Source organism: Triturus cristatus, chromosome 2_1 (genome assembly GCF_964204655.1).
Source record: "Triturus cristatus chromosome 2_1, aTriCri1.1, whole genome shotgun sequence".
NCBI lineage: Eukaryota > Metazoa > Chordata > Amphibia > Caudata > Salamandridae > Triturus > Triturus cristatus.
Genome location: NC_140581.1, coordinates 768,779,454 through 768,807,288, shown reverse-complemented (window position 1 = coordinate 768,807,288; position 27,835 = coordinate 768,779,454). Strand labels below are relative to the sequence as shown.

General features: G+C 47.6%; 1 long non-coding RNA gene across 1 annotated transcript in view; it reads left to right on the top strand.

Moving 5' to 3' along the window:
- Positions 1–27,499, top strand: part of LOC146865855 (uncharacterized) — a 114,985-nt gene extending 87,486 nt beyond the window's left edge. Inside the window, exon 4 of the long non-coding RNA XR_014976706.1 lies at positions 27,327–27,499. This is a non-coding gene — a long non-coding RNA (uncharacterized LOC146865855). The remainder of the gene's footprint in view (positions 1–27,326) is intronic.
- Positions 27,500–27,835: the final 336 nt, after the last annotated feature.

Below are 27,835 nucleotides of genomic sequence, written 5' to 3'. Positions count from 1 at the left end.
GGCTGACCCTATGGAGAAAGACTCATCCTGGAACCACGCTCTGAGCCCTGCTGACTACGTCGCGGCTCCACCGTGCTTAAAGACCTTCACGAACCTTTGGGGCCCTGCTGACGCTGTCGCGGCCCGACCTTGTTGAACTTGCCATCAGAGCCCAGCTGACCTCGTCGCGGCTCGACCGAAGCGGACCTACCACCTGAGCCCTGCTGACTGTGTCGCGGCTCGACCCAAGCGGAACTACCACCCGAGCCCTGCAGACACCGTCGCGGCTCTCCACGTCCGAGCTGCTTTGAGACCAGCACCTGCCGCTCCGGTCCCCGGAGCCACCTTCGGCCTAACGCAAGGTCTGGCGCAGAGCATTCCCCGTACCAGGCTGGTACTAAGACTGTCCCGCTACCCTGTCCCTACAAAGACATTGAGACTCTTTCTGGATCTCTCGATCCCCCTGTAAATATTTCGAATGTGCTACTTGTAGGAGAGTAGGGTCTGCAATCCTATGATCACCCAGATTTTTTGCTTTTGCTTCATTGGTTTACGACTTTCTCCGGCTGTGGGCCTGCCAATCAGACCCACAGCCTAGCTGTTCTCTCTCGAAATTAACACACCTGTACGTTAGGTGCATCCACTAATTGGAACTGGGCCGCCTTGTCAGTCCCTGTCTCAGCATACCACAGGTATCCAGGGCATCGGTGTACCCAGGGCCTACCAGGGGCTGAAGCATGTATTATGCCACCCCTGGAATGGCCGCCCAAATCTGACACAACTGGCTGCACGACAGCTGGGGCCACGTGGTGTAATCACCCGTTGCTGTAGGTGTAGTATTCCTACACCTAAACCCTAAAATGGACACATGGATTCCTATCAGTCACTCCTATAGCAGGCCTTATCAATCCTGAAGGCAGAGTGCAGGGGATCATGTGGGACGGTGCTCTGGCGCGAGCTGAGCCCGTCGACGGCTTGCGGAACCAAGTCCTAATAGCCGTTCCATGGTGACGCGGGCCAACTACTTTTAATGCAATTGCTAACTTTGGCCTCACCTCACCTATACATGTCGAGTAAGGTGTCATACGAATGGGAATACGAACCCCTCGCCAGTCCTGGTGACGGGGTTAGCATTCCCCCCCTTTTAGAGGGACACGACATGGAAGTAACCTTGAACCCCGGTTAAAGTTGACTCAAGCCTCAGCATCACAAAAGGGATGCTGCCACCAGACACAAGTCTGACCTCCTGCTGCTGGGGGACCTTCCAGCAAGGGGAGCTTGGACAAAGGGTTTCCTGTCGAGGGCGGTGTTAGCACCGTCCCAGACAGGGTTTGTGTATCCCAGGTAGGCGGGGCTGAAAGGAAGGTGATTGCAAGTGGCACCCCGGTGCTCACTGTGCATAGCCCGGCTCAAACCAGTTTCGGGGGCACACCAGCCCCTGAGCTGGCGCGAAGCCGGACAAAGGTTAGGGGTGTAACCACCCCCCTCCTGGCTCCACCCATAGGTAGAACCTAGTCACGGGCCAGCCCCTTTTCTTAGAATAAAGGTAGGAGCGAGTCCCCTTCCCAAATTGGATAATCAGATAATCGGATAACTCCGAATCACGAACCACTTTCCATGAAAGGAACTCTTGACTATTTCTGAAGACTCTCCCTTGTGGCTAAGGAGTAGCCACCCTGCACCAGCAGGCACCACCTAAGCGCTTGCGGTTTGCTGTAAGTCTCTCCTACGGATCAAGACTGCCCAGCTCGACGAGACCCGAGTACCCTGCCATCTCTGACCTTTTACCTACCTCATCAGCCCAGCTGAGAGACGTAGGTGTGACGAGACCTGCGGGACCGGCTATCTTCAGAACCTGCACGACGCTTATCTAGCACGCCCACCGAGGGACCCTCGAGTGAGTGCACCTAGGGTTTGAGAAGCCCTAAACCCTGAGCAGCTCCAGCATCGAAGCCTGCCTCCCCAGCATCCCCGAGATCTGCGTGGGGGCCCTTCCGCTCCTTGTTGTTCACCGCGTTGTTCGACCACTTGCCGACCGGCTTGTGGCCCTCTTCACGACGCACCACGATTGTTTCATCACTAGTCTGGTTGCTCCAGACTGGCTCTTGCTCCCCTTCAACAGAGGAGTACCACGGACCCTCCTGGTCCACTCCCGACGCCATCTCGACTCCCCCGCTTGGGTTGCCACTGCCAAGATCCGCTGCCCCTGCCTGGGCCCAGCATCATCGACAGCAGACACCTTCGTGGGACAGCTCGCCCTCCATCCTGGTCGCCGCCGCGCCTCCTGGCCCGAGGAACAGCCGAGTCCGACGTCACCCACTCACCTGGTCGAGGTGACTTCAGCCGGTACCCTCCTGGTACCCACACGATCGCTGGCTAGCGGTTGAGAACTGAGTCCCCTCTGCTTTCAGGTTTCCTTCATCACCGATCCAGGCGTGGATCGCTCTGAACATCGTCACTGGTCGCCTGCCAGCAACTGCTTCTTTCAGGCTCCTGAGACTACACGAGGACTCCCGACATCTTGCCGAACTTCACGCAGCCGCAGCCTCCGGGCTAGGTAACTCGAGCATCTCGGTGCTCCATCGCAGGTTCGCTCTACAAGTGTCCAGTTCCTTTTTCGTTTAGTCCCACTGATCGGATCACTCCGGAATCAGTACCTCCAGACTCTAACCATTCGCATTTCACTGTTAGTGTAGATGGTTTCTCGTGCCCCTCGGGCATTTGTGTAAATTGTGCAAACTGAAGTATTTTCCTAAGAGTTTTGTAGTGTGCTTAGCTCCCTGACTCATAAGGAGCCAGGGTAGTCTTGTTATAAATAAATATCCTTTTATTTTCATAACAACTTGTGTGGTGTCCCTTCACTTGGTGTTCAAGGGGTATATGTGATGGTAAACAGCTGGCTTAACACGCCCTCTAGAGTTTAGCCTAAAGACTGCTCGTATCCACGCTACTAGGATAGCTGGTCTAAAAGGTTGACTTACAACCAATCATCAATAAGGGTCGTTTGGAATGATACACAGTGATCACTAGAATAGTGAGCACTACATATCAGGCCAACTTCTCACATTGGTGAGCAGCGGTTGGGATTTGAGCTTGCTGTTGTTTTACCACACACGTATCCTAAGAATATCGCAGTGAAAGATCACATAAGTACCCAGGTACATATAACTTAACTTAGAATACTCCGAGTTCTACTGAACCGGCTGTTGTAGTGTAACAGGGCTTAGCACACCCTGACTACAACTCTTAGCAAGGGATCAGTAGGTAAACCCATAGTGTAGGTAGGTGCAACACTTACACCTCACTAGAAAAGCATGTCGATCCACGGAGAGTCTTCGCAGACTCCCTTAGTGGTCAGTGACCCTCCACAGGTCGTGTCACGATATGCAACTCTTAGCTTCAAGGAGATGCGACAACTGTGTGCCTCCAGGAAGCTAAACCAGGGTTCTAACCCTACCATCGCAATTCTGATAGGTCTCTTAGAGGCGTACGATGCTAGGAGGTCCTCTAACACAGGTCCCCCCAGTGCAGATGGGAACATGCCGCCCTTAGAGGGAACCCTCGGTGACCCAGACCTCAACCTCCGCACAGAGGACGAGGACGAGTTGTCGGGAGACGAGGCAGACAAAGGTCCAGTGGTAGTCGGCAGGCTTACAAGGACCAACTTAAGCAGGCATGAGAATGGAGCTGGGGGAGCCCCGGGCCCACGCTCAAGCAGGCTTAACCTTGGGAACGGACGAGCTAGGTCTCTCTCCAGAGGCTCTGGCAGATCGGTTCATACACATGTCTCTCAGGCATCTTCTCAGAGAGGAATGACTTCCCCTCAGAGGAGGGAGCATGAAGCGAAGATGCGGGAGGTCAATCTGAGGATCGAGCGGGAAGAACTTGCCCTCGCCAAAGAAAGACTTGCCTTGGCCCGAGAGCAGAAATTAAGTGGGTTAGATCCCGCTGGTGGCAGCATTCTCAATAGAGAGAAAGACAGGGGTATAGACACTAGACACCTGAGTAAAATAGTGCCCCCCTTTAAACAAGGGGACGACATCCACAAGTGGATAACTGCCTTGGAGAGGGCCTGCACTGTCCAGTGCGTCCCCCCAAGTCAGTGGGCGGCTATACTGTGGCTTTCCTTTGAAGGTAAAGGAAGGGACAAGCTCCTCACTACAAGAGCTGAGGATGCTAACAACTACCAAGTCCTGAAGAACACACTGATTGATGGGTTCGGCTTAACCACGGAACAGTACCGGGTGCTGTTCCGGGACACCCAGAAAATTCAGTCTCAGGATTGGGCTGACTTTGTCGATTGTGCCACTAAGGCTTTGGAAGGCTGGTTGCTGGGTAGCAAGGTTACTGATTACACAGGATTGTACAATCTTATCATGCGAGAACAGATTTTAAATAACTGTCAGAACCAATTGTTGCATCAGCACCTTGTCGACTCGGATCTGACCTCTCCCCAAGAATTGGGAAAGAAGGCGGACAGATGGGTCAGAACAAGGGTCAAGCAGAACCAGAATCAGAACCAGGGTGGTCAGAAGAAAGCAGACCAAAAGGGTAACAAGAACGAACAAAATGACCAGAAGTCTTCGACAGGTCCCCAACAAACCAAAGAGGGTGGGGGTCAGGCTTCACAGAAGAAGAAGACTCAAGAAGGCCAGTCAAAAAGGTGGTGCCAATACTGTAAAAGTAAGACTCACTGGTTTAGTGAGTGCACCAAGAAAGGAGGGCAAACTCCTACCACTGCAGCCCCTAAGGCACCTGCGCCCCCTAGTACAGTCAGCAGTGGTAGTGCGCCTCCCAAGGCATTAGTTGGGTTAACCTTGGGAACCGAGGGGAGTGACGACTTAGTCGGCACGCTCACTCAGGCCGTCCTTGTCTGTACAGGGGATATGGATATGTCCCCTGATGCCAGTCCCAATACTTTGGGCAAATACAGGCAGACACCTTTGATAAATGGAAGAGTGGCTCAGGCCTACAGGGACACGTGTGCCAGTGTCACCATGGTGACGCCTAACTTCGTGGACCCTGGACAGATCATGCTAGGTACCAGTTACCTAGTGACCAATGCCAGCAACGTCACTACCAATCACAGTATGGCAGTTGTTGATTTCTCCTGGGGGGGGGGTAAGTGGCCCGAAAAAGGTTGTGGTTAGTTCAGACCTCCCCGTAGAATGTCTGTTGGGCAATGATTTGGAAACGTCACAATGGTCAGAAGTGGAGCAGAGGACTCACATGGAAATGTTAGGTTTGCCAGCACATGTCCTTGCTGTGACCAGGTCACAGGCCAAAAGATGCCCCACTGAACAGGTGCTGGATCCTGGAAGAACGGACCAGACACCTTCCAAGAAAAGGAGCAGTAAGGGTAAGGCTTCGCCTTCCCCCTTGCCCCAGGTCGTGGATCAAGTCTCCGAGGAGGCTGACCTTAAAGAACTGAGGGAAACTGAGCCGCAAGAGCTTGAACCTGGTCAGGTTGAGTTTCTGGGCTCAGGGGGACCCTCCAGGGAAAGACCTGGGGAAGGCACAGTTAGACTGCCCCTCACTTGAACCCCTCAGACAGCAGGCCGCTGCTGAGGCTGCAGGGAACGCCACAGGTACCCACAGAGTGTACTGGGACGATGGACTCCTGTACTCTGAGGCAAGAGACCCCAAACCTGGTGCGACCAGGAGGCTGGTCATCCCCTTGTCTCTGAGAGGTTTCCTTCTCACCTTGGCCCACGAGATTCCCCTTGCAGGTCACTTAGGCCAGAATAAGACTTGGGACAGAATTGTTCCACACTTTCACTGGCCCCACATGTCCGAAGATACGAAGGAGTTTTGCCGCTCCTGTGTCACTTGCCAAGCCAGTGGTAAGTCAGGTGGCACGACAAAGGCCCCCCTCATACCACTACCAGTGGTGGGGGTACCCTTTGAACGAGTGGGGATCGACATTATCGGACCAATGGAACCCCAGACAGCATCAGGGCACAAGTTTATACTGGTGGTGGTGGACCACGCCACCAGGTATCCTGAAGCTATTCCCCTTAGGACCACTACGGCACCTGTGGTGGCACGGGCCCTACTTGGAGTGTTCTCCAGAGTGGGCTTCCCTAAGGAGGTCGTCTCAGACAGAGGTGCAAACTTCATGTCGGGATATCTGACTGCTATGTGGAAGGAATGTGGTGTCAACTACAAGTTCACCACACCCTATCACCCACAATGCAATGGGCTTGTTGAGAGATTCAACAGGACCCTAAAAGGGATGATTCACGGACTACCTGAAAAGCTTCGGCGGAGATGGGATGTCCTGATACCCTGCCTCTTGTTCGCCTACAGAGAGGTCCCGCAGAAGGGGGTTGGCTACAGCCCTTTCGAGCTTCTGTTCGGACATCCTGTAAGGGGACCCCTTTGTTTGGTAAAGGAAGGATGGGAGAGACCTCTCAGAAAGCCGGCATCAAACATTGTGGACTATGTGCTCGGTCTCCGCTCGCGGATGGCGGAGTACATGGAAAAGGCGTCTAAAAACCTGGAGGCGAGCCAAGAATTACAGAAAGCTTGGCACGACCAAAAGGCTGTCCTGACTGTGTACCAGCCTGGACAGAAGGTGTGGGTGCTGGAGCCAGTGGCCCCAGCAGCACTCAAAGACAAATGGTCTGGGCCCCACACGATCATTGAGCAAAAGGGAGAGGTCACCTACTTGGTAGACCTGGGAACTCCCCGGAGCCCCCACAGGGTGCTCCATGTAAACAGGCTCAAGGCATATGTCGACAGGGAGGGCATGGGCTTGCTCATGGCCACAGATGAGGGACAGGAGGAGGAGAGTGACCCTCTCCCAGACCTGCTCTCTCAGAACCCTGACGATGGATCAGTAGATGGTGTTGTCTTTTGTGGCAGCCTCTCTGGACATCAACAAGAGGATTGTAAACAGGTTCTTCAATCCTTTCGACATATGTTCTCTCTGACACCCAGTCAGACCAAGTGGTGTACCCACGAGGTCGACACTGGGGACAGTCTGCCCGTAAAGAGTAAAATCTATCGGCAACCTGATCATGTCAGAGACTGCATCAAGACAGAGGTGCAGAAAATGTTGGAGCTGGGAGTCATTGAACCCTCGGACAGCCCCTGGGCTAGTCCCGTAGTGCTCGTGCCGAAACCTCACACCCAGGGCGGTAAGAAAGAGATGAGGTTTTGCGTGGACTACAGAGGTCTCAATGCGGTCACTAAGACCGACGCCCACCCGATACCAAGAGCAGACGAACTTATCGACCGGTTGGCCTCGGCCAACTACTTAAGTACGTTTGACCTGACAGCTGGGTATTGGCAAATCAGGTTAGCTGAGGAGGCCAAGCCCAAAACAGCATTTTCTACCCCGGGTGGGCATTATCAGTTCGTGGTAATGCCCTTTGGTTTGAAAAATGCACCTGCCACCTTCCAAAGGCTGGTGAATCGAGTTCTCACTGGGTTGGACGACTTCTGTGCGGCGTATCTGGACGATATCGCTGTCTTTAGCTCCACCTGGGAGGATCACCTGGTCCACCTGAGGAAAGTGTTAGAGGCCCTGCAGAAGGCAGGCCTCACTATCAAGGCCACCAAGTGCCAGATAGGGCAGACACAGGTTGTATACCTGGGCCACCTTGTAGGTGGAGGCCAGGTTCAACCATTGGAGAGCAAAATACAGGCCATCCAGGACTGGGCTCCTCCAACCACCCAGACTCAGGTTCGAGCTTTCTTGGGCCTGACTGGTTATTACCGGAAATTTGTCAGAAATTATGGATCCATTGTGACCCCGCTAAACGACCTGACAAGTAAAAAGATGCCAAAAAAAGTTCAGTGGACAGCAAGCTGTCAGAAGGCATTCGATGACCTAAAGCAGGCCATGTGCACAGCACCTATCCTAAAGAGTCCAGACTACTCCAAACCATTCATTGTCCAAACAGACGCTTCGGAGCTGGGTGTGGGAGCTGTTCTATCGCAACTGAATTTTGATGGTCATGACCAGCCCATAGCTTTTATTAGCAGGAGGCTGACCCCCAGAGAGAAGAATTGGTCAGCTATTGAGAGGGAGGCCTTTGCTGTGGTTTGGGCCCTGAAGAAGTTGAGGCCATACTTGTTTGGCACTCACTTCAAGATTCAGACCGACCATAAGCCCCTCTTGTGGCTAAATCAAATGAAGGGTGAAAACCCCAAACTACTTAGGTGGTCCATTTCCCTACAGGGGATCGACTTCACAGTGGAGCATAGACCTGGCACTGATCATGGCAATGCAGATGGGCTCTCCAGGTATTTCCACTTAGAGCAAGAAGACTCACCTGGTCAAGGTTAGCTTATTGTCCCGAAGTTTGGGGGGGGGTCATGTAGGAGAGTAGGGTCTGCAATCCTATGATCACCCAGATTTTTTGCTTTTGCTTCATTGGTTTACGACTTTCTCCGGCTGTGGGCCTGCCAATCAGACCCACAGCCTAGCTGTTCTCTCTCGAAATTAACACACCTGTACGTTAGGTGCATCCACTAATTGGAACTGGGCCGCCTTGTCAGTCCCTGTCTCAGCATACCACAGGTATCCAGGGCATCGGTGTACCCAGGGCCTACCAGGGGCTGAAGCATGTATTATGCCACCCCTGGAATGGCCGCCCAAATCTGACACAACTGGCTGCACGACAGCTGGGGCCACGTGGTGTAATCACCCGTTGCTGTAGGTGTAGTATTCCTACACCTAAACCCTAAAATGGACACATGGATTCCTATCAGTCACTCCTATAGCAGGCCTTATCAATCCTGAAGGCAGAGTGCAGGGGATCATGTGGGACGGTGCTCTGGCGCGAGCTGAGCCCGTCGACGGCTTGCGGAACCAAGTCCTAATAGCCGTTCCATGGTGACGCGGGCCAACTACTTTTAATGCAATTGCTAACTTTGGCCTCACCTCACCTATACATGTCGAGTAAGGTGTCATACGAATGGGAATACGAACCCCTCGCCAGTCCTGGTGACGGGGTTAGCATTCCCCCCCTTTTAGAGGGACACGACATGGAAGTAACCTTGAACCCCGGTTAAAGTTGACTCAAGCCTCAGCATCACAAAAGGGATGCTGCCACCAGACACAAGTCTGACCTCCTGCTGCTGGGGGACCTTCCAGCAAGGGGAGCTTGGACAAAGGGTTTCCTGTCGAGGGCGGTGTTAGCACCGTCCCAGACAGGGTTTGTGTATCCCAGGTAGGCGGGGCTGAAAGGAAGGTGATTGCAAGTGGCACCCCGGTGCTCACTGTGCATAGCCCGGCTCAAACCAGTTTCGGGGGCACACCAGCCCCTGAGCTGGCGCGAAGCCGGACAAAGGTTAGGGGTGTAACCACCCCCCTCCTGGCTCCACCCATAGGTAGAACCTAGTCACGGGCCAGCCCCTTTTCTTAGAATAAAGGTAGGAGCGAGTCCCCTTCCCAAATTGGATAATCAGATAATCGGATAACTCCGAATCACGAACCACTTTCCACGAAAGGAACTCTTGACTATTTCTGAAGACTCTCCCTTGTGGCTAAGGAGTAGCCACCCTGCACCAGCAGGCACCACCTAAGCGCTTGCGGTTTGCTGTAAGTCTCTCCTACGGATCAAGACTGCCCAGCTCGACGAGACCCGAGTACCCTGCCATCTCTGACCTTTTACCTACCTCATCAGCCCAGCTGAGAGACGTAGGTATGACGAGACCTGCGGGACCGGCTATCTTCAGAACCTGCACGACGCTTATCTAGCACGCCCACCGAGGGACCCTCGAGTGAGTGCACCTAGGGTTTGAGAAGCCCTAAACCCTGAGCAGCTCCAGCATCGAAGCCTGCCTCCCCAGCATCCCCGAGATCTGCGTGGGGGCCCTTCCGCTCCTTGTTGTTCACCGCGTTGTTCGACCACTTGCCGACCGGCTTGTGGCCCTCTTCACGACGCACCACGATTGTTTCATCACTAGTCTGGTTGCTCCAGACTGGCTCTTGCTCCCCTTCAACAGAGGAGTACCACGGACCCTCCTGGTCCACTCCCGACGCCATCTTGACTCCCCCGCTTGGGTTGCCACTGCCAAGATCCGCTGCCCCTGCCTGGGCCCAGCATCATCGACAGCAGACACCTTCGTGGGACAGCTCGCCCTCCATCCTGGTCGCCGCCGCGCCTCCTGGCCCGAGGAACAGCCGAGTCCGATGTCACCCACTCACCTGGTCGAGGTGACTTCAGCCGGTACCCTCCTGGTACCCACACGATCGCTGGCTAGCGGTTGAGAACTGAGTCCCCTCTGCTTTCAGGTTTCCTTCATCACCGATCCAGGCGTGGATCGCTCTGAACATCGTCACTGGTCGCCTGCCAGCAACTGCTTCTTTCAGGCTCCTGAGACTACACGAGGACTCCCGACATCTTGCCGAACTTCACGCAGCCGCAGCCTCCGGGCTAGGTAACTCGAGCATCTCGGTGCTCCATCGCAGGTTCGCTCTACAAGTGTCCAGTTCCTTTTTCGTTTAGTCCCACTGATCGGATCACTCCGGAATCAGTACCTCCAGACTCTAACCATTCGCATTTCACTGTTAGTGTAGATGGTTTCTCGTACCCCTCGGGCATTTGTGTAAATTGTGCAAACTGAAGTATTTTCCTAAGAGTTTTGTAGTGTGCTTAGCTCCCTGACTCATAAGGAGCCAGGGTAGTCTTGTTATAAATAAATATCCTTTTATTTTCATAACAACTTGTGTGGTGTCCCTTCACTTGGTGTTCAAGGGGTATATGTGATGGTAAACAGCTGGCTTAACACGCCCTCTAGAGTTTAGCCTAAAGACTGCTCGTATCCACGCTACTAGGATAGCTGGTCTAAAAGGTTGACTTACAACCAATCATCAATAAGGGTCGTTTGGAATGATATCCACTAAGAAGGGGGACCCCTGAAAACTGATGTCGGCAGGACTACCAGGGGAATCAACACAATATTAAGAGGAAAAAGAGAGTACCTGCCGCGAATACATAAAACGAAGGCCCTAGGAGAGGGTCCAAATGCTTCAAAAACAACAACCAAGGGCAAACCAGACCAAAGTCAGAAAAATGAACAATTAGGATCTGGAGAAAGAAGAGTGTTTTTAGAAAAGATCTTTTTTATTTATTTTATAGTGATAATAATTGTAGATAAGAAATTCATTTACAATGTATATGATGAAGAGTTAGACAGACTAAATCAAAATAGGTAATCAGACAAAACTTCAAAATAATACAATTTCAATACAGGCAGTAGCTAATGGTCCCAAGGGTGCTCCTTCAAACAAGACACACATTCATACCAACAACCACATAGGGAAACATATAATGACAATACACTTTTATAAAAACATGCAGCAATGTGAATTAATTGTTTCGCAACAGAATTCTAGGACAATTAACGGACTAAACACAGTCCAAGCGGCTAAAAAGGCATACAACAAAATTCCACGTTGGTGGTGGCCGGGGGTGTAATAGCACAATGCCAACGCGCGTTTCGGTGATCAAGCCCCAACAGGGGCTGCACCTTCTTCAGGGCGAAGGAGAACACAGATGGAGGGACAGGCACACCATTACGGAAAGAAGGGGTCAAAGCGCTGCTCACGGAATCATACGTTCTTCTTAACGAGAACAGAACCACACACAGGTTCTCAGGAGGGATAGGAAACCGCCCCCGACGATGCTGATCGTTATCAAGAAAGGAGGCAGGTTTGTAGAAGAATGGAAGGTCCGTTCCCGGAAGTCGCTGATTGTTAGCGATTCCGTAGAGATCTGCGTGTGAAGCCTGTCTGATTGCCGATCAATGGAAACTTAATACGGTATATGCCCTACCATTGTCCTCTTTTAAAAAAACGCATATATATACCTTAGTGTGGGGCGCTTGGTTTATCCGCTGTCTCTCCGAAAAGGAACTTTTCTCTACAACAAGAGATGACCTGACTACGGGCTTTGGATCCAGCGAGGCTTCCATTCTTCTACAAACCTGCCTCCTTTCTTGATAACGATCAGCATTATTGAAATTGTATTATTTTGAAGTTTTGTCTGATTACCTATTTTGATTTAGTCTGTCTAACTCTTCATCATATACATTGTAAATGAATTTCTTATCTACAATTATTATCACTATAAAATAAATAAAAAAGATCTTTTCTAAAAACACTCTTCTTTCTCCAGATCCTAATTGTTCATTTTTCTGACTTTGGTCTGGTTTGCCCTTGGTTGTTGTTTTTGAAGCATTTGGACCCTCTCCTAGGGCCTTCGTTTTATGTATTCGCGGCAGGTACTCTCTTTTTCCTCTTAATATCGTTTGGAATGATACACAGTGATCACTAGAATAGTGAGCACTACATATCAGGCCAACTTCTCACACTACTATTGATAAAATACCTAGATAAGCAACTGACACGGACTCCTGTGTGGTGGTGTTACTGGGTCTAGTACGATCATAGGAGAAAGACCTCCCCTAGGAGGCTTCTCAGCGGCGCTCGGCTATGACTTTGCGGTAGGAAGGTGCCCCGGAGTGGTCCCCCTGACTCCCCGGTGGTCCTCCCTCCAACAATAGGTGACACACATGTTTCGATTGCTCCCTGATATTCCAATTGTTCAAGGATCGATGCTATGTGAGACCTAGCTTCACGACGCATGGGGTATTGGGGTTGTGGTTGGGGCGTCGTCCGCAACAGAATCTCATGGCTGGGGGACAATTTATCCCAGCCAACCTGAGTTCGGTATAACGCAGGCGCTTGCACCTGAGCCCATTCCCCGGCATACTTATCAGCTAGGACCTTAGGCACTGTGTGCGCAAAGGACGGGAGGATTACCTCCTCCCCTCTAGGAGCAGCTAAAACGAATGCCGGGGGCCAATCTGCCTCCGCCAACAGAATATCATAGGTAGTGGTCAGATTATCCCAAAAAAAACCTTGAATTGTGCGTTGTATGTCACCTTCAATGTGCATGACTATATTATACAGTCTATCAGGGGGAGACACTTGAGTGTCAGCAGTTTCAATATTCACAAATATATCAGTTGCTGTCGCCACCAGATATGGACGCAGTGCTTGTCGCACTACTGTAACTTCCGCCGCGCTGTCTAGCAGCGTTAGCGCCCATGTCAGGTTCTGAAGCTGCGTCCGTACCATCTGAGGCATACCTCGCTGTCAGTGCAGCAACTTTTTTCTTCTGAAACGGGGGTCTTTGACGTGCAGAGTCTTCTTGCTTGCCTTTGCCGTCAGCCGGTCGGGACTGCTCACGTGGCTGAGGTGCACCCCGACTTTTGCCACCGCCTCCGCCACCGGACTGTGAAGCCGATGTTTCCTGTGAAGAACGAGGAGAACGTTGGTCAGAAACCTGAAATCGATCAGGTGACTTAACAGTAGCACGATCACGCAGATCATAAGTGCGCTCACTACTTGACTGAACTGGAGAGGCAGGACGTGACCCCTGTTTCTGTTGCTGCTTTTCCTGCTTTTTCGCCCTCCAACTCTGTTTTGGAAAATTAGGGCGATCATCCTTACCAGACGAGTTTGCCTTCGTCTGCTGAATCAAATCAGGATTTTTCACAGTTGGTTTAACACCCAAGGCGCTTCGACCAACTTGTCTATAGGCGTTCGCGATAATTTTCGCGAATTCCCTCGGCTTGTCGTCTTCGTTCACCGTCTCTAATTTATTAAGCACTTGGAATTGCATAGCATCTCCTTTGAGGTTACCCATGATCATGATAGCAACCACATCGAACACACCGACAAGCCGCATTCCCAATTCAATAGCAGCCTCCACACCATGATTCTCTTGAACACGTTTAATCACGGAGGGCAGTACCGACAGAGACTGAGTGCCAAAGCACTTCGCGTATGTCGCTGCAAAGACCTTACCCCAGTTTTCGCAATCTGCCATATCTGGGACTAAGTCTTTAGGTAAAGCAATGGTAAGGATCCTGTGCTTCTCCACAGGAGATGTCCGCAGATAAACCGCTTCAATTTGATCAAATTTCTCAGCAAGCCAATAAGGGAAATCATCCCTATTTTGGGGTCGCTTGCCCACCACTGAATTGACCATAACAGGACTAATAACCACTGCGTGGTGGTCCATCGGTTGTCCCGCAACAGCAGTAGCGACCACCTGCACGTTGCGCGACACGTACTGCACTAGAGCCCTATGTACTGTAATAAGGGCAGTGTGCAGTTCACGCAACTGATCCACCGTTACCTGCAGGTAGCGGAGTTGAGGCGTAAATCCGGCTAACAGCGGCCATGTGGCCCCTGGGATTGACAAAGGGCCCATTCTCGCCGGTGTAACTGCATGGGGAAGGGCGCCATTAAACCAAATGTTATGCTGCCAGGCTGAAATAGGAATTTCTTGAGTCCTATAAGGCGTATAGTTGGCCGGTATTACTGTGGGAGTATAACTGTGGTAAGTATCATCGTCCTCACTTATGGCCGGCAAAGTAACCCAAGAGTAGAACAACTCAAACGGGAACAACGCATCGGCACTCACTACAAAAATCACAGCCATACCATCGTCTGGCACCCCATAGTTCGCCATATGACGTTTCAGGGGTGCCCGGCTATGAGCCGGAATATAGACCGCCATTAGGACTCTAACAGTAAATCTACAATAAATCAGTAGCACCAGGGTTCTGATTAAATAACCTTTTTAATGATCAAGCTTGAATGAACCTTTTAAGTCGAAACACAGGTAGGTTAAACCGTCACTCCTGTTATCCGGAAACCAGAGTGAGGGTGTTGTGGACAAATACAAGCACTACTAAGGCGTCTCAAATCAATAGACCAAACGTTAGGTGCGCCATGTTGCAGGGATTTTGCTTATGCGCAGAACTATGCGCAGGAACCCAGGTCCTCAGTGAATTGCGGTGTACCAAAAACTCACCTCAGAACCCAGAATCCCTATCCGGCCAGCATCAGTGTCCCATTCGTTATCCGAGGTTTAGCTCGGCGGTCCCAATGTATAGACAACCCAGAACAAGCGACTTAGTATATTTCTCAGGAATGGTGGGAATCAGAAACACCTTTTCGTAATTATTCTCGTACTGTGGAAATATGGATTTTTATGATCAGTTATGTCCCCTATCTTGGACCCCAACGGTTTCATGTATAAATCACAAGTACATGTATGTTTCCTCCAGTTCCAGTTATGAAGACGCAAACACATGTGCGTCCACCGTCAACATGTCCTCTTTCAGATCCGCCATGAATGGGCCGGATATTCTATTCCTAAGTATGAAAGGCCACCGGCTTTATATGGTTCATTTATCCCATTTTACAGTCCAGGCGAGTAGGCCCTGATTCTGCCATTAAGTCCTTTTCTTGCCTTCTGCCTCTGAAAGCTCCAGTTTGAGCTCGCATCTGTATCCATGAACTTTGTCCTACTCCCTGCGCGGCTAACGGTGCCTGACTCGGCCTGTCGGCCTACCTGCCTGCCAAAAAAACTATATTTCACCTTCAAGATTATCTGCTCTGCTCCGCTCCTCATCCAATGCATTCCTGTCTAGCAGTTTAAGTAAACATTCCTCTAGCTACCGTGTAAAAGGGCCCGGCTTCTCTGTCTTTATGCAAGTAATTCATAGCCCTGTTACTATGGAAGATTTCTGCCCTCGCATCTAGTGTAGACACTTAGACGCTTGTACACGCACTAACAGTCAGTATAGTTAGTATAGAATAAGATTCTATCATAAGAGACCTCTCTTTTTGGATAACACAGTTCTTTAAACATAGGATGTTAGATATGATTTGGGATTAGGTTGACATAACCCCAGACTTCTGTCTCCACATGTAGAGCTAAATGTCAAGTCCCCTTCACCCCCTAGTTGCACGTCAATCACACGTCATGCTGCTGCGCGCGCATCTCTGCCAAGTATTTCTGCTGACATTGCGAAATTCTTTCATGGTGCCACCCATTTGTGACATCATACCTAAATGACGTTCTTTAGTTACGCCTAGTTACACCCATTTTAGTTACGCATGTATGTTTTATCTTTGTTATCAACTGTTACGCCTCCTGCATCTGTTTTCACTATAATGCCTCTGTATAAAAATGATTACTTGTCAATAAAGTTGGTCCTTCACTTCCTGAACCTTCGTGGTGATGGAATATGGAGTCCATCAATTCGAATTGATTTTGGAATAAAGCCCGTTCCGAACCTCTAATACCACGGATTCTGCCTCTTATTTTACTGAGCTATTATTATTAATTTTCCGCATCAAATTAAGTTCCGGTAATTAAATTATTTACCACATATATGGCGCCCGAATAGGGACACTTTCTCATCTCACGCGCCGGAGGTGCGTTGCAGGCCCGGTCTCCTGTCACGGCTGGACGGACAACAACGCGTACCCACAGGATTTCCTGTATCTCCCTCCTGCCGAGCGGGGGTAAATGAGGCTGCGATCAACACCCAGACGAGGCGGTGAGAAGTGCGAAGTATCCCGACCAGAGCCTAGCTGAGAGAGCAAGATCCGAGGTATACAGAGGCCCACCAGTTTCCGAAGTTTCCGAAGTTTCGAGTCGAGTCCAGTCCGGTTCAAGTCCAGTTCAGTTCCGAGGCCTTCCGTTCCGAGCTACCCGGTGAGTACCATTGTCGGGGAGGCGTTCTGACGTGCACATAGTTTGTGCCGGTCAAGACGGGTTTGGGTACACAAATCCGGTCTGCACTGTTTCAGCAGTGTATCTGTACTGTTCAGCAGTATATCAAGTATGTCTAGTATATAATTCAGAATTACCTAGTTAGTGCCGAGTATTATGCTTAGTGACTAGTTCCCTAAATGGCCATCATTGTTGTTCATTAAATGTTAAATGTTAAAATGTTTTAAATACGTTCTGCATATTGTGGTGTGAATGACTGTTCATTATTGTGTTTTGTTGTATTAAACGTGTTCAAAATTAGGTATCAGATCAGTTCTCAATATGCCGCTCTTTTCGAAATTAAGACAGATCAAAACTAGAAAAGGGGTACTCGAAGAAGCTGTTCCCATTCCTCCTAGGGACACTCCGGGGTACTTCATGTATCATAAACATGGCCTAGACGCCATATTATTTCTTGATTTATGGGTAGACTACACCAAGGAATTACCAGAAAGTCAGAGGTGGCCCGCAGCTGGGACCTGGGATGCCGATTGCATCATGAAAGTAGAGGAAGAATTATGGAAAAAGAAAGCTAGACAATCACAGAAAGATGCCATTGAATTATGGCGTAAAGAATCATATAGACGTACAGAAAAAGCACTCAGACAGGAAGAGAAGAGTAAGGAGAATTCAAATAAAGTCCGAGAAAATCTATTAATTGAAGAAGGTACTCGAGTAAAATCAGAACAAGTAGACAGACAAAGAAATGCCCTTATGAATGGTATGTATCCTCTTCTGGCCGAAGGGTTACCTAAGACTACTCCGGAGATACCAAAAGACTTGCCACCCCCGTTGTTTCCGATAAAAGCACATCCCAAAGGGCATCCCAGAACCGCAGAAGATGTTTTTCTTTCCTCTTATTTAGACGACGCAGCTCCCGAGTATGCTAATACTGCGCCACATAGACCGCCTGCCGAGGGGGTTCAACGCCAAGACCCTCCTCCGTCTGTATCTCCACAACAACAAACTCCGACGCAAGTTCCGGCAAGCACATCTGTTTCTACAGCTGTATCCACACCTATGGTTGCTATATCACGTTCAACGAATCCTTTCACATCCAGCACCCCAGGTGGTGCTACAGGAGGTACAGCAAACATTTTTTCCACGCCACCCAGAGTAAATAAACTTTCCTTTCAAGAATTAGCCCACCAACGTACGCCCAAACTAGTAACTCCCGACATGCTTAAGGAACTTCTAATAGATTGTAGATATGACCCTGTGCCCGGCAAAGAGGACGAAATGCTGCTGGCATCATTACGTATCCGACGAGCTGCAATATATTTAGGGAGGCTACCAGGAATGACCACACATTTAGAAAATATATATCACTTTGTCCAGTCAGGACGAGATTCTGAGAGTATTAATAGAGCCATGGAGTACCAGAAAGTGGAAATACAGGGGGAACTGTTACGTTTCCTCATAAATTGTGTGATCAGAAATCAAGACCGACCAGGGGTAAATCCGGAAGAAATGCAAATTCTTACCACATGGAGTCGGAATATATCAGAGGGGAGAAATGATAAACGATTAAGTATAATAGCTATGTGCCGAAAGATCCGCAAAGAAGTAGAACGAATACACGAAGAAAGATTAGCAGAAGACCAGCCTGAACTAACCGAAGAGGAGGAAGAATTAGAACTGCCCACAGGACAGTTAGAAACAATGGCCTATGTAGGTAGAGGAAGATCTTGCAATAATACTAGATGCTTTACTGATCCGATACGTCCGATACGTCCAGATAATAACAGAAATTTCCAAACACCTATAATAAATATAAGGTCCCCCGAACATTCGTTCCAAGCTGCTGACAAATTACTCAGAGAACGAAGGGGTTATCATATACTCGATTCTATGGACGAACAAGAATTAGCCAGGTCAGCCGTTCACTGGGTTGACAGTCCCGGAAAATATAGTGATGATACACTAGCACATACGTTTTTGAACCTCACCCCAGATGAACAGCGTTTAGCTGGTATCTATATGATTCAACAACTCCTTATACTATATAAAAGCCAACACTCCGATCCTGGCCCCTTACCTGATATATTGACTGAATTACTCACAAATAAATGGAGAGGTTCAGGTACTGAGTTAATTAGAGAAATACTGGAATCCAGAAAACAGTACATTCTTTTTGTATGTCCCGAACATGTCTCACTGCCCATAAAAGAAAGAACGACGTATTACATGGATAGACAGAATCCCTTACGCGAAGTACACCCGATAAAAGGTGATGACAATCAGTTTAAACGTGTGTTTGTATACACACCCATATCTAAAATGGAACTATTAGAAATGAAGAAAGTGGTACCCAGTCATGACAAAGACCCAGCGGGTTTCCACCGTGAAATTAAAGACATGTTGCTCATGGGGGAGTATACCTATCCTGACATTATGAAAATATTGAAGGTATTAATGCCTGCGGGCATTTACGAAAAACTCAAGGAAAAGGATTGGGAGGTGGGAGACCAAAAGATAGATTGGACAGCATTAGAAAACGAAGAAAAAGCTCGAGGTCCAGGTTCAGGGCTTGGGGACAAGACCAAAACACTACCAGGTTTATTAGTACAGGTACTGCCACGTTTGTTAACTACGAAAAAGGAAGACTGGGGTGCAATATCAGCCTGTAAACAAAAGCAAGATGAAGACACTAGTGATTTCTATGCCCGATTCGAAAAATGTTTTGGTATAAATAGTGGAATAAAAGCAAGTAGCGAATCGTATCCACATCTGTTTGTGACAAAATTAGTTGAAAATTCCTTGCCCCAAGTTAAGAATAGAGTATTGAAATTCGAGAGTACCTGGCAAGGTAACACTCCGTCACAAATGTTACAAATGCTACAGTACCATCACAATAGAATTAGAGAAGAACAAGAACATGAACAAAGACGCATGAAAGACACGAAAATGAAAATGCTAGTTTCCCAGACAGTTCCAGCTGACGGTCATAAAAAGGGTATGACACAGTCCAGTGTTTCAGCAGGTCCTGTAAAAGGGACATGCAACTATTGTAAACAGCCAGGTCATTATGTACACGATTGTCCAGTTTTAAAACATAATATCGCCATAGGTAATACAAAAGAAAGACCACGGCCACTTAGACAGGATCAGAACCAACAAGGAGCCCCGCAGCATGCACAGTCCATGCCAGCTCCGCAACAGTCTATGCCAGCTCCACCACCGCAACCTATTGCTGCCACACAGACAACGACACAACAGATGTACCAGACCGCACAGTATGACTATCCTGATTATCAACGATACTCATGAAACAGCCTAGAGAGGGAAGTTGGCTTACCCCTTATCGAGGTCCCTGTAGATCAAGAAGGACCTTATGTACACAGTGAACTATTAGGCCAAGATAGAAAATTTTTACTTGATACAGGGGCAAGCCGAACAACCATAAAACGAAGTGAAGTTCCAGGGGCACCCCTCTCAGGCTCACAGAATATTTCCCTTGGCTTTTCAGGAAAACCTATCATTAACGAAGTATCACAGCCTCTTCCCCTTACGATTGGTCCCTTGACACGAACTACAGATTTATTGCTTACTAAATCATGTCCAGAAAACCTGTTAGGTATAAAAACTTTGAAAGCTCTAGGAGCTATAATATGTTGTTCTCCGGAAGGAGTAAGATTGTTTCTACGTGATTTCAAAGGGCACTATGTGTCCCGAGACATGGATCACCGACTGCAGACTTTACCCACACATTTATGGGCACAAGACCCTACAGATGTTGGTTGCATGAACATTACACCATATCGAGTCACACTAAAGACAGGAGTGGTACTACCACGAATGCGACAATACAAGTTACCCCCAGATGCTGTAGTGGCTTTACTGCAAATCATTGACGAGCTTATTACCCAAGGAGTGGTTGTGGAAACCGACTCCAATGTATGTAATTCACCGATAATTCCGATTCTTAAACGAACTGATCCAAAAGCCCGCCAGTATATCGATTGGTTATTGATCTGCGCGAATTAAATAAATGTATTGTACCACAATACCCCGTAGTCCCAGATATTTCTTCATTACTGACAGCTATTGATTCCGAAGCAACATTCTTTACTGTAATTGATCTCAAGAATGCCTTTTTCAGCGTCCCAATAGATCCGGAAAGCCAATACTTGTTCGGATTTAGTTTAAATGGACGAAGCTTTAAATTCACACGCGCACCTCAAGGATTCACAGAAAGCCCCAGCATCTATAGCCAAGCACTGAAACGAGAACTTGACAGTATCCACATGCCAGTCAACACTGCCCTGCTTCAATATGTCGATGATCTGCTGATCACCGCTAGAAGCGAACCTGAATGTGAAAAAGCCTCACTGACGGTTTTACAATTTTTGGCCGAAAAGGGGCACAAGGTGTCCCCTTCTAAGCTGCAATTCTGTGTCCAGCGAGTTGTTTACCTTGGGCACTCGCTGTCCAAGGAGGGAAGGCAGCTTACACCCGATCGCATCCAGTTAATTGTTAACATGCCAATACCCAAGACACAAAAGGAGGTGCGGGCTTTTATAGGCCTCACTTCATATTGTAGGCAGTGGATCCCTCAGTATGCATTTCTAGCAAAACCACTCATTCAGTTGACAACACAGGAGGCAGCCACATCGACTGTCCTCCCTTGGACTCAGGAACATACACAAGCTTTTGAAAGCCTAAAGAAAACTTTATGTCAAGCACCTGTTTTAGCAACACCATGTTACAATAAACATTTTACACTCTTTGTTACAGAACGCGAAGGTACTGCCTTGTCAGTACTCACTCAGGAACAAGCAGGATCACACAAACCATGTGCTTATTTCTCTAGTACATTAGATCCCGTAGCTCAGGCTCTGCCTGCGTGCCTGAAATCAGTGGCAGCGACAGCTTTAGCAATCCGACAAAGCGATGCCATAGTGTTAGGACATCCATTGACAGTACAAGTACCACATGCAGTAGAGGTTCTCTTGAACCGCACACAAACACAACACTTGACTATAGCAAGACTCACTGGTTACGAATTAACATTGTTTCAGCCACACATAGAAATCAGACGTTGTAGTACATTAAATACTGCCACACTGTTACCAGTAAACGGAACAGACCCATTAGCACATGATTGTATTGAAGTTATTACTATCACGACGAAACCCAGACAAGACTTGACAGACGTCCCATTGTCAGACCCAGACCTGACGTTGTATGTAGATGGTTCATGTATGAGAACAAGTACAGGAGAGCTAGTGGCCGCGTATGCAGTCACAACAGACACTAAAGTCATTGAAACAAATTGCATAAATACCTTGTCAGCTCAAGCAGCAGAGCTCATCGCTCTGACACAAGCCTGTATTCAAGCCAAAAATAAGAAAGTCAACATATACACTGATTCACGTTATGCATTCGGAGTTGTACATGACTTCGGCGTGCTGTGGCGAGAGAGAGGTTATTTAACTTCTCACGGTGCCCACATTCAGCACGGACCCCTCATTCATGCCTTATTAGATGCAATACATCTACCCGCTGCAATATCAATTATGAAATGTAAAGCTCATACGAAAGTTACTGATATCATTTCCCAAGGCAATGATCTAGCTGACAGAACAGCTAAACAGACTGCTCAAACTCACACATCTGACATGACAAAGACAATAGTTCCGACACCAACACATTGCATGATGGTTAAGGATCCCGCTCTTGACGTAATTGACATACAGACACATGCTACACCAGATGAAATAAAGAAATGGACTGAATTAGGAGGGATCCAAACGGATCAAGGATGGATGACGAAGGAAAAATCTGTATGGTTCCTTCCTGATTCAATGGTCCAAGTTATCATTAATACAATACATAGTCCAGCACACTTAGGAGAAAAAGCTATGCTAGACAGCATTCAACACATTTGGTTCAACAAACATTTACGAGCAGCAGCTAAACAAAAAGTCCGTACCTGTATGATCTGTTGTCAGTTTAACCCAGGTAAAAGCATTCCCGTAGAACAGGGTGGATTTCAGCCTCCTGATCACCCTTTTGAAGTCCTCCAGATGGATTATATCCAGATGGAACGATGTCGAGGATTCAAATATGTTCTTGTAGTTGTCTGTGCTCTTTCCCGTTGGACAGAGGCATACCCGGTTTCAGATTACACTGCCCCCGACTACTGCCAAACAGTTGGTTCGAGAATTCTTCCCACGGTACGGTTTACCACGTGTTGTCTACTCAGATAACGGCCAGCCGTTCTCATCCGAACTAATGAAACACGTTTCACTTTTGTTAGGCTATCAATGGAGATTTCACTGTGTCCGACACCCCGAGGCAGCAGGTCTCGTGGAACGCCATAATCAAACTCTGAAAATTAGATTGTCCAAAATATGTAGAGAGAAAGGTGTCGACTGGGTAGTAGCCTTACCAGTTACACTCTTTTACATGAGAATGGTAGCGCACTCTCGAACAGGGCTATCCCCTTATGAGGTGATCTTCGGTAGACCACCAAATATGTGGGGGACGCCTATACCACGCAAAATAACTGATGTTGACTGTAATATGCTGACAGATTACTTGGCTTCCTTGATGTCTGCACTACAATCTTGTCGTTCACAGGTAGCTGCAGCCTTTCCCGACAACACCGAGGTGACACCCCATGACGTAGTTCCCGGGGACCTGGTGTTAGTGAGGAATTTTGACCGGAAGACTCAGCTGGATCCTAGGTGGAAATCGCCTCAACTCGTACTGCTCACCACGAGGACAGCCGTGAAAATCGAAGGCCGCAAAGGCTGGATACATTCAAGTCATATCAAGAAATTTCATGGACTACCGTCCGATGTAAACGACACACCTCGCGTGTCTTCACCGATTGACTCAAAGCTTCCTTTGGTTGAACTGAATGACAAGGAACAATATAAACTAAAACTACGGTCTAACAAGTCAGACAATTTGATTGTTTAAGTCCTCTCCAAGGTGAATCGGTCGAATTTGTCTCTGACATGTATTCCCTAGACCTGAATAGAGAAAGAAACAGAAAGATACAATTGAAGCAACATGCGTACTGTAAATCACTGCGTAGTCATTGCACAGTGACGTTATTAATTTTGTTTTTCTTAAGTCTTTTAATAATCGCTGCAAGTATATTGTTGCACATATATTATCCTATTTCTAAACATGTTTACAATGTTACTACTGAACATTCTTTTAGTGAATTACCCCCGCATGAGTTGTCCTATAGATTTGCGCTGCGCAATAACACTTTTATTAGTATGTTACATCATTCCCATCAGGTTAGCAATGCTACAAATTGTTGGATATGTGGCCGACTCCCTCCCTATCAGAACTATAAGGGAATTCTGCCTCTCTTTCCATATCCGTTCACACACAATGGCTCCTGTGGAGCATGGTTTAGTTTAATTAATTCCCTCGATTCAAACTCAGTAACTTATCAAGACAACTGGGTATGGGGAAACCTGAACTTAGTTTTGCTTAAAGTCTGCTACCCTAACAAGGAGGGACTTCCCAAAAGAACAGGAACTGATCTAGAAAATGAAGTATACGGATTAGGTAATTTCACGCTTAATCTCATGACCCTGAATGTTGAATCCGAAGCTGCACCAATTTTGCCCGCTATGTCAGTATTTCCAGTTAAAGGTGAATTATGTGTAAGAAAGAATGGTTCCATATATATGGGCCATAGTAGATGCACCACTGTAATAGAATTCAGTGATCCAGGCAAGTCTACATTTAGAGCTTCTCGCCATTCCTACTTCATATGTGGTCAGACTGCATATATACGTTTGCCTCTAGATTGGGATGGTACCTGCTACATCGGATTCCTTTTGCCACCTGTTTTCCTAGCTCCTCCTGATTATCACAGAAATACTCATTTAGTACACAATAGAGAACGGAGAGATCTCCCAATCGTCGATTACACTGAAACAGCATGGGAAAAATACACAGATTTCAATAAAGGTCTCTTTCCCTATATAGGTACAGTTACTAATAGTAAACTGATACGTAGATTAACCAGAACCCTTGAAGCAGTAGTGAACGAAACTATTTCCGCCTTAGGCAATTTAACAGAAGAGCAGTCTGCTATGCGGATTGTTGTGCTTCAAAATCGTCTTGTCCTTGACGTCATCCTGGCCGATAGGGGCGGAGCTTGTAGGGTCATCGGATCAAGTTGTTGCATTTTCATACCAGAAAATTCGCCATCTGTATATAAAGCCATAACTCGCCTTCATAAGATTGTAAGCCAGATACACCAGAATCCAGGCACCTGGACTTGGTCCGGTTGGTTTTGGAGTGTATTATCTACCTTTGGATGGAGGGTCCTATTCTTCCTAGGTATTGGCTTTCTCATACTATTCAGTTGCTGCTTATGCCTACAATGTGGACCAGCGATTTGTGGTCTGTGTGCCACATCGTGTATTCCACCACCAAGATTTCATTCATCCCGGAAGAAGAAAGAAGAACAAATGATGCTATATGAACAGATCAACGGATTGATGAAGATTGATATCTCTTAAGGGCAAGTAGGGGACAAGGAGGGAATGTGGAAATATGGATTTTTATGATCAGTTATGTCCCCTATCTTGGACCCCAACGGTTTCATGTATAAATCACAAGTACATGTATGTTTCCTCCAGTTCCAGTTATGAAGACGCAAACACATGTGCGTCCACCGTCAACATGTCCTCTTTCAGATCCGCCATGAATGGGCCGGATATTCTATTCCTAAGTATGAAAGGCCACCGGCTTTATATGGTTCATTTATCCCATTTTACAGTCCAGGCGAGTAGGCCCTGATTCTGCCATTAAGTCCTTTTCTTGCCTTCTGCCTCTGAAAGCTCCAGTTTGAGCTCGCATCTGTATCCATGAACTTTGTCCTACTCCCTGCGCGGCTAACGGTGCCTGACTCGGCCTGTCGGCCTACCTGCCTGCCAAAAAAACTATATTTCACCTTCAAGATTATCTGCTCTGCTCCGCTCCTCATCCAATGCATTCCTGTCTAGCAGTTTAAGTAAACATTCCTCTAGCTACCGTGTAAAAGGGCCCGGCTTCTCTGTCTTTATGCAAGTAATTCATAGCCCTGTTACTATGGAAGATTTCTGCCCTCGCATCTAGTGTAGACACTTAGACGCTTGTACACGCACTAACAGTCAGTATAGTTAGTATAGAATAAGATTCTATCATAAGAGACCTCTCTTTTTGGATAACACAGTTCTTTAAACATAGGATGTTAGATATGATTTGGGATTAGGTTGACATAACCCCAGACTTCTGTCTCCACATGTAGAGCTAAATGTCAAGTCCCCTTCACCCCCTAGTTGCACGTCAATCACACGTCATGCTGCTGCGCGCGCATCTCTGCCAAGTATTTCTGCTGACATTGCGAAATTCTTTCATGGTGCCACCCATTTGTGACATCATACCTAAATGACGTTCTTTAGTTACGCCTAGTTACACCCATTTTAGTTACGCATGTATGTTTTATCTTTGTTATCAACTGTTACGCCTCCTGCATCTGTTTTCACTATAATGCCTCTGTATAAAAATGATTACTTGTCAATAAAGTTGGTCCTTCACTTCCTGAACCTTCGTGGTGATGGAATATGGAGTCCATCAATTCGAATTGATTTTGGAATAAAGCCCGTTCCGAACCTCTAATACCACGGATTCTGCCTCTTATTTTACTGAGCTATTATTATTAATTTTCCGCATCAAATTAAGTTCCGGTAATTAAATTATTTACCACAGTACCAGTCCACAACAGAATAAACAGAGACACGGGAAAAGTTTAAAGAGTTTATTTTATAAACCTCGTGTCCTAATATGCAGCAGTTTGGCTAACATTAGCAGACAAACGATTAAAATCAAAACCATCAGCATAGTTACAATACCATAGAAAATGAAAGGAGCAATCATACTAAAATGACAGTGGCTCTAGGCCACCTTCCTTTCTCTAACACACTAATAGTATTATTAGACTAATAAAAGGTCTCTAGGCTTGAATGGGGAACCCCATACCGTATAGATCAGCTCAGAGAGTTCACATCACAGGATCAGCTATGCTCTGCTCCTAGGAACGCTCTTCTTCCGAATGTGTTGAAAACATGTAACACTGCAATATTTAAAGCATTCGACTTTCAGGTATTTGCAGCTGCGTGCGTGTTATGGCTAAACTAGTGGGCCGATCAACCTGAACTCAACAACATGCACCGTCTAGCGATCCAGACTGTTTCTGTTACACTGTGTACAGACCAAGGTCGCTATTCACTGTTTAAGATGTTAACAACAGACAGTTCTCATGTGAAGCAAAGTCGAGTAAGCATTTCTCAATTCTAATAACATGTGACTACAGTGTTGTGTGCAAAAGCAGCAAAAGTGGCAAGATGGCTTTCTAACATTTAACGCGGTCATGCTAACTTTAGCGTTGTACATAGGTAGATAACGATCATCACTACAATATATTTGACCAGCAGAACTGAGAAGCCAGAATGGTAGAGTGCTGTTTCTGTTCTCTGTCTTTTCCCATTCCCCTTTTCTCACTTCTACCATTAGCCCTCATATTTATGTGTATGTGGTCACTGGTGGAGGTGGTGGGAGATGGAAATGAGCATCACTCCTGTTAGATCCTAAGCACAAGTTTAATGTATCTCAACAGCAAGAAGCAATAATAGAGAACACGTGTGTTATGAACGCAACACTAAATAGGGATAGAATACATTGTAGCACACCCTCTTATGATTGTCTCCTTATGTATTACTCAAACAGGAACTAACATCACAGAAAAGACACATGATACATCTTGGATTGTGAAATTCCAATAGAGTTCTCTGGACAGTCCACTACTTGGGAAAGGTAGGTCATAGGCTTGACTGCGCCTCTTCCCTTAGAATCAGTTTTGGCTAAACATGTGAAGAGGAAGACAAGGTATGCCATCCCTGGTCTGATGTGTTTTTTCACAACTTCACCACCACCTGACCTGACTAGTGTATCCAACTGATCGTGGAGCATCCCTCCGGGTGACTGCAATCACAGAACCATCAACATGGCCATGGCTACGAGGACATCGACCAATGCCAAGCAGAAGGTCATCCGAGTGTGTGGAACTCACACACACTTCCTTGTAGATTGCCTCTGGTAAGTTCTGGGTGCAAATATGACACACTGTATAACATTGCTTTGTAGATGCTAGAGACGTTACAGATATTTCTTTCACTGATGTACTTCAAAGACAGAAGATGACAAAACTTACTGTAACAGAAATAGGCGAGGCTATT